Source organism: Neodiprion pinetum, chromosome 2, assembly GCF_021155775.2.
Source record: "Neodiprion pinetum isolate iyNeoPine1 chromosome 2, iyNeoPine1.2, whole genome shotgun sequence".
Lineage (NCBI taxonomy): Eukaryota > Metazoa > Arthropoda > Insecta > Hymenoptera > Diprionidae > Neodiprion > Neodiprion pinetum.
The window spans coordinates 17,926,066-17,933,809 of record NC_060233.1 but is presented as its reverse complement, the minus strand read 5'-3'; the positions used below and the strand labels follow the sequence as shown (position 1 = coordinate 17,933,809).

Below are 7,744 nucleotides of genomic sequence, written 5' to 3'. Positions count from 1 at the left end.
GTTTTGGTTTGTTTGGTTTCGTCGTATGTTGTCTGTGAGTGCCGGTGGTATATTTGGTGTTGGGAGTATTGCTGGGCGGGGTTGTGTTTGTGTGTACTTGTATGGGATGTATTGTGTGTGGTGTGTTTGGTGTGTGTAGGTTTCTCGCGGGTGTGTGTAGTTGTTTAATATTGTTTGTCTCGTGTTTTCCCATTCGATATTTGCTTCCCATTCTTTTGCGGCCATTTCCAGTTGGTCGAAGTTTGCGAAGTCGTATGGTTTTATGTATGCCTTGTATTCTATTTTCATGTTTCTGTATGCCAGGTCTAATTGTGTTCGTGGGTGGTATGGTGGTTTTAGTTGTGATAGTAGTGTTCTAAATTGTATTAGGAATTGTGTGATTTTTTGTGTTGGTCCTTGTACGTAGTTTTTGATTTTTTGTTCCAGTCTGTCCCTATGTTGTATGTCTTGAAATGCGTGTGTAATGTCTCTTTCGAATTCTTCCAGTGTTCGCCATTTGCCTCTATTTAAGGGATCGTCTCAGTGTGAAATTTTCAAAAAATTATTTTTTTTTTTTTTTGCATTATCGTATAGTATACACTGTTCTAAACATTCTCTCAAATTTTTAAATCGAAATTCAAATTATTACGGTCGCTACAGCGTTTCTTGTAGAAAGGGAACGGGTTTTCTACCTGCGCGAGTACTAAGGTGCTTAGGTTCTATAACCTTGCAGAATAAACTGTCCAAGCATTTCAGTTCGTTTTTGACATCCACCACGGATAGACGTACGAGAGAAACCCCCAAGAAAAAAATCAAGACCTGGCATCGCCGATTGATCGTAAGTAAACGATTTATATAAACTTTTCCAACTTCAATCTTTAAACGCGTTTTTCTCAGAATGGTGTTTTTCAAAACAGTTTCCACTCTCAAAGGAAGAGTTTTAAAGATATCTAGTTCCAATTTCGGGAGAACATTTTAAACGTCATTCTTTATCGCGCTATGGAAGCTTTTTTTTTTTTTTTGAAAACTTCCTATTTTTTTACGAAAAACTGTCGAAAAAAAGGGCCACATTCGACACTTTTTGTTCAAACCGCCGCCATTTTGTCAAATTTGAAAAAAAAAAAAAACCCTCCATAGCGTGATAGCGACTTTCCTACAGATCAATAATCTTTTTGAAATTTTTTTTTCAGATCAAAATTGCGGCCGTCATCGTGGAAACCGTGCAGCACCTTTTTTTTTCACGTGAAATTACAACAATTTATACAACAATGATGCACTCAATAAATAAACTTTAAAAAAATCATTTTGTATTCTTCATAAACGTATTTATTTATGAAAAAAAAACCGGACCGATTAGTTTATGTGAACATTAAAAAAAAAATTCGCGAAAATCAGTGATTTTTCGGAGTGTCACACTGAGACGATCCCTTAATCTGTACCAGTTTTTTGCGTCACCTTCGAGTATCGGGCTGAGGTTGTTGATTAATTGTGTATCGTGTATTTCATAACCCGTTTGATAGTCGCGGAGATTTTGTAAAAATTCGTCCATGTCTTCGTTTGTGTTTCCTGAGTATTTTATGTTCCATGTTTGTATTGTTTTCATTGCCATTGCTGGCTGATTCCAGTATGTACTGTTCGGGTTTGGTGTGTGGTTTAGGTGTGTCGTGTTTTGGTTGTTTGTGGGGTGTATTGACTGTGTGCTGTATATGTGTGGGTCTTCGTATTCGTTTCTGTCGCTTGGTAGTGCTCCGAGGTCTATCAGATTTTGTATAAGTCGTGTGTTACGAGTGTTGGTGGCTAAAAATGTGTCTGTTCCCGTGAAGTGTCGGTTCGTTTGACTGGTTGTTACCGTGTTAGTTTGCGTGTGTGTAGGTGTTGGGATTGTATTGTATGTTTGTGTGGGATTTGTTGGTTCTGGGCTTTCTTGATGTTGAATTTGTGTACTATGTAAATTGTGTGTATTTTCTATGATAGCTGCATCGATTATATTTATTGCGTTTGGTGAATTTATCGAGCGTCTTCTATTTATTTCCTGCGGTTGGGTCGGCGTTTGTTGATCTCGTGTCGCGCGCGGCTCGCTCTGTGTCGAGTTGTTTTGGTTGCGTTCGGGTGTGTGTATGTCCATGTGTTCGCGCGCTAGGCCTTGTGGTTCTCTGTGTCCTTGGTCTGCCATTGTGTGTCTCGTGTTTGGTAGTGTGTGTGTTCAACTGTCTTTATTCGAATTTTCGTGACTGTGTAGCTTTGTTTCGTGAGTCTGTGTGTACTTTGTTAGCGTTTATTCCTGTGTTTTGTCTTTTAATTGTTCGTATTTGGGGTAAAAATGTGGGTAATTTACGTTGGGCGCCAATTTGTGACGGGTTTTGAGTCCGCACGAATAATATGGGGGGGGGGGGAAGAGGCAATTAGAGACGGGGCGGATGTGAAAGGTAAAACTTGGTGTGTGTATTTTTGCAAAAGGGGTCGACTTAAACTAAGAGGTACAAAAGGGTTGTAGACTTGAGCGGGGGCTGATTACGCCTCAGCCCTTAGCGTTACTTAATACTAACTTACAGATACGCGCGCGGGGGGGGGAGTGTGGGAGGTGACGGGGAATATGAGGTCGGAGGGGTTGGTATTGCGAGGGGAGGGTGGTGTAGTGTGACGGGGAGTGTGAGGTAGAAAGGGTTGGTATTGCGAGGGGAGGAGTAGATCGGCGGTAGAATGCAGGCTAACCTGGCGTCGTCAGCGTGGGTGTAGAATGGTGTGCGTGTGACGGTGTGTGTGTGTCGGGGTCTCTTTCTCTCTCTCTCTCTCTCTCTCTTTCTTTCCCTCTTCGTTTCTCGTGGACTTTGCTTTGGCGACGTGGTACTGCCTCGCAGGTCGGGGTCGTAATAATGCTGGCGCTCGGCTCTGCCGAGCGTCGGGGGGCTTCGGTTATGTTCGGGCCTTTCCCGACGGGACAGGACTCACCCGTTCGGCTCTTCCCCGCGGGTTTGGAGTTTGTTATGACTTGCACTCTAGGTGCAACGTCACAATTTATTGCAATAAATGTGAAAAACATTTAAAAAATCGATTTTTTGTCGATTTGACCTTGAAAATTGAATTTGCGGGTGTTTTGAGTATGATATTCTTGATCAGCGCATCAAAATACATAAGTATATCAAATTTCAGATCGATCGGAGGTATGTTCTAAACGGAAGTACACCCTTATATTCAGTATATTTTATTTTTTTATAAAAATTGTTAAAAAATCTGTAAATATGTATATCTTTCATAAAAACGAATCTCGATGTGGTGTAAAAAAATTAACGCTAAATTTTAATTCAACATACCTAAATAACTGAAAAAAGCATCATTATTTTAAGGGAATATACAAAATTATATTTCTCTATCCTGTGTAATTTTTTGACAAAGGTGTATTGATTTTGTAATGTTTGAATAGCTCTCCTTCCGGGGATGTAGCAGATGCTGGAGTACTTGAAATCAAGAAGCACATGAAGTGTCATACTTCGAGAAATATTTCAATTGAAACTTTCGCATTTCATACGAGATCAACGCCAGGAAATATATTCTTGCAATGAGTGGTAATTCAATTTCAATAGGACATTTATGAGAATTATTGTTGCGTAAAATTTAATTTTGTTTGGTTATTTGTATTCGACATTACCTGAAGAATCGTGCTGACTGCTGGATTTTCGAATTAGTGATGCGTAGGCTTTGATAATGGGTAATATTTAACGCGGTCGGTAAAAAATGACTACAGGATCCCTTTTTAAGAAGTTGACGTGACGATCGAATCTCGAAGTTATCGAAATATATCGAGCACATTGCTGACATGTTATGCGTTCTCTCATTGGTCAGTGTGTGGTGTGTCAGTTTGACAGTTGTGGCGCACCGTTATACTTTCAAAGAATACAACCCTTTCTTGTCATCGTCTTCGCACTGTATTGGGTGTGGTAACAGTTTTATAGTTGGTGCGCTGTTACGCTTATGCATCTGTATAAACCAAAGTTGAAAATAATAATGACACTTTATCGTCATGTCATAAAAAGTTGAAGAAAGCTGACGGTCTGCAAACGAATGCAAATGATACAATGACATGAAATAAATAAGACGTTTTGAGATACCATACACGGTATTGAGTATAACCACACAAATTAAAGAACAAGACGGTTTTTTCATTTAATCGATACGACAGAATAAAATTTGCCTTGATGGAGTTGTACCGAATCACGACAGAATGTACGGACGCTACAGCGCTGACAAACTGTCAGATGCGCGCTTTTAGCGTGCGTCCTGCATCTAATCCTCTTAAACATCCCATGTTATGTCCCAAACGTAACCTCAAAATGTTATGGGGGTGGTTATACTCCATCCATGAATATCAAATAAAGCGACAATCACGTGAAGATAAGGGTTCATGGATGAACCGTGATTTATTGCGGTATGGTTTCGTCATGTACGTCGCAACAAGAAATTGAATGGATCATAGATTACACGAAACGCTTTGTGAGTTGTTTGGCAACTGACCAAGTAGAACGAATCTCAGAAATAGTAGTATTAGTACAATGAATTGCAGCCGTTTGTCCGGGGAATTTCAACCTATTTTACCCAAAAGAATACCACTAGAAGAGAAAAGACAAAGAAATAAAAAGGGTACGGAAGAAAAGTTGTTCTCTTGTATATAAGACTTTTTCACAGGTTATGTCAACATGTTGAATAAGTGGGAGTGGCTTGTGCTAATTACAGTATCTTTTCTAATGAACTTTGATTCGCAAGACCAATTTACCACTGTGAAAACTGCGCGCATGCAAGTTCACTGTGCATACATTATGACATGGGATTTTCTGGCCCTCAGCTCACCAGGGGAAGTATACCGAGAACTTATTATGTTCACAATAATTTAGCAATCCGTGATGAAAGCTGGAAAAAGGATGTCAAAGAAGTTATTGCGAGATCTTGTTGGGCATCTGTCGTGATCTCTGAATCGTCAGCTTCGTTAATCTGTGGCTGTATTATTGTTGCACCCGGTAGCTAAATACCTTGGAGAGGTGTAATTTTGCGGAAAGAAAGAAAGAACACTGGTCACGCAATTCAATAAAATAAAACAAAAGCGATACGAAGAAAAAAGAAACAAAATAATCTTAAATTCGATCTTTGCAAGTCAAAAGAAAATGTAAAACAAATCTTAAACTTAACCCAAACTACCATTACTTAAACGCGCTAACCGCGATCGTATCAAAATGAACACAGTAAATGATTCAAGTCAAAACTATGAGTCCACTCTAAATTTTCAATAAACGAAATTAACTCTACGATAATCGCAAAACTCAGGTTACAGCCACCAAGCAAGAAGATCGGCAAACGTATTTCGGGTAAAGTTGAAATATAAATTCAAAATTGCCAATCATTAGTCGGTATACGGATACTTGATCTCCCTCGAAATTAGTTCGCGAGTAGAAAATTAGAGCTACCAGCACCTTAACCAATCTGCTAAGTTCCCCAGTTAATTTTCTGATATCAGTTCGCTTCTCGTTGTGTACGACCAAAGAACACCACTATTCCAACTCTCCTCGACAACAATATTTATTCGCTTTAACAACTTCCGTGCTTTCTTTACACTTGCCACGACTCAAGTGATGAGCTCCGCTACACGAAGCTAGAAATTCGAAACACCTGCACTTGTTATTCGCAATATTTTCAGTTCTTATTCGGTAATGAATTACGAAATTCTTAATTTTAGCTTATCGTATATCGGAACGGTAGTTACGGTACGTCGGTACTGCAGATTTCGGAGTAGATACCTTGAGATGTTTGCAAAACGGCGATGCCGAGGTGTGCTGCGGGGAGGCTACGACTGGCTGGCCAACACCGGAAATCTCGTCCGCTTCGATTTCCTTCGCGACAGAGCTCTACGTTGGCGCTCCATTCCTAGCTCCATGGACGGCCGTCGATGATAAATTCACGCTCGTCGCGCTCCCTTCGAAATTTCTGCGCTGTCATCACCAGATGAAATTGCTGAATTCGGCGCCAATCCTCCACTTAGTGTCACATAATCTCGAAAACAAAAGAAATCAAAATCCTGAAATATCTCATTCGCTAGCCTGTAGAGTGTTCCTTTTTTCGGGTTCAATTTCGGGAACTTGTTTGTAACGCGTATTAAAAATGCCACTGTACAACATACCTGTAATAGAAAACATATAAATAATAACCTATGTTACGAAAAAGAATGTCCGTTGTCTGACCGAAACGTCGTATAATAAAACAATTACTCCAAATGACCTACCTCGTTGAATTTGAAATTATTCATAAATGATAAAAAGATACAATCAAAAAACTTCCAATTTGAACCACAATGGAGTAGGCAAGACGATACGAAAACGAGAAGCTCTACTGCTCCTTTGTTCAAACTGTTTGTTGTGTAGGACGCTTTATGCATATACGGTAAAGTAAATTCACGATAAGTTTGTTAATCATGTTACAAAACAAATTTCCAACTTTAATGTACCGTGTAGCAATATGACATTACATTTGCGTATTAATTTTACCAAACATAGTAAACTGAATTTGCTGTACAGATTTGAGTAGTTCAAAAAATCACGGACCACCCAGGTATCATGTGTTTTTTTTTCTACTCACGATGAGAACAGTTCAATATCGCCTCCTTAAAATCTTGAGTCCGATCGTAATGAATTGCCTAATGATTAAAATGCATTGTGAATCTGATAAGGAGACCCCACATGAGTTGATCAGAGGATCGACCTTGGGACGTATTCATTGCTCAAATTACTAATCCCACATTGTACCGATGGCGCCGAACGCTCGCACGCAATGTGAACCAACCTTTCATAACTTATGATGGGTTAGTATGAATTCTCGTTCGTGTATGTTTCAAAATTATCATCCAGCACTGAAGACATGATTAGTGAGGCAATTGCAAGAACGACGTGATGAATTGAAACGTGGCATTTCGAATGCACGTTACAAGAAGCTCCCTGGACATTAAACGGAACCCACAATTATCATTTTCGCGAAATTGATTACAATCAATTACGAAAAGAGTGCCAGGACGGGAGTCACGCATCCAAAATTCCGTTAGGGGACAATTTAAGTAATATCGAGTAAGATTTTTTCACACTTTTTGTTGCTTTTCATTTTTCGAGTTTTGAGGGCATCAAGCAAGGAGTTGATGGCGATTTCGAAGGAATTACGGAGTAGACAGATAAATAGATATCAGTTTTTATTATGTCTTGGCCGAGCCAGTCCTTGAGGCAAGTATAGAGTAGCATATAGCATAGGTGGGTAATGCAAGGTAACCAAATAGTAGAACACAGAGAAATAAATACATAAGATATAAATATTATTAAGTAGAGCAGAAATGGAGATGAGAAAAAATTAATCGAAAATAATATCGAAAAAGAATTAGTTACTAATAGAAGTCTACGATCCACGACAGAGAGCCATCTGAGTCTGCTATGGTGAGGTGTGATATAGACTTCTTTCCGTAGGTTGTAAGCAAATCTGATGCCACTATTAATAAGCCTTTGCAACTTGAGATTTAAGTACTCCGTCGCACCATGGTTCACTAGACTACAGTAGTCATTGTAGGGCATGATGAGAGCATTAACTAACATGACCTTTATTTGTGGAGAGAGGGTATCGCTACGGTGTTTGAGTATATAAAGAGAGGAATAGACCTTTCTTGACTCTTACGCTACGTGCTCATTCCAAGTTAGGTCCGCAGATGTGTATTAGGGTGATTAATATTTAGGGTGTTGACGAAGTT

At 39.4% G+C, this 7,744-nt stretch overlaps 1 long non-coding RNA gene across 1 annotated transcript; it reads left to right on the top strand.

The window, feature by feature from the left end:
• Positions 1–568: 568 nt before the first annotated feature.
• On the top strand, positions 569–1,268 carry LOC138190436 (uncharacterized). Its single transcript, XR_011176382.1, has 2 exons — positions 569–817; positions 1,170–1,268. It is a non-coding gene; the product is annotated as an uncharacterized lncRNA (long non-coding RNA).
• The last annotated feature ends 6,476 nt before the right edge of the window (positions 1,269–7,744 follow it).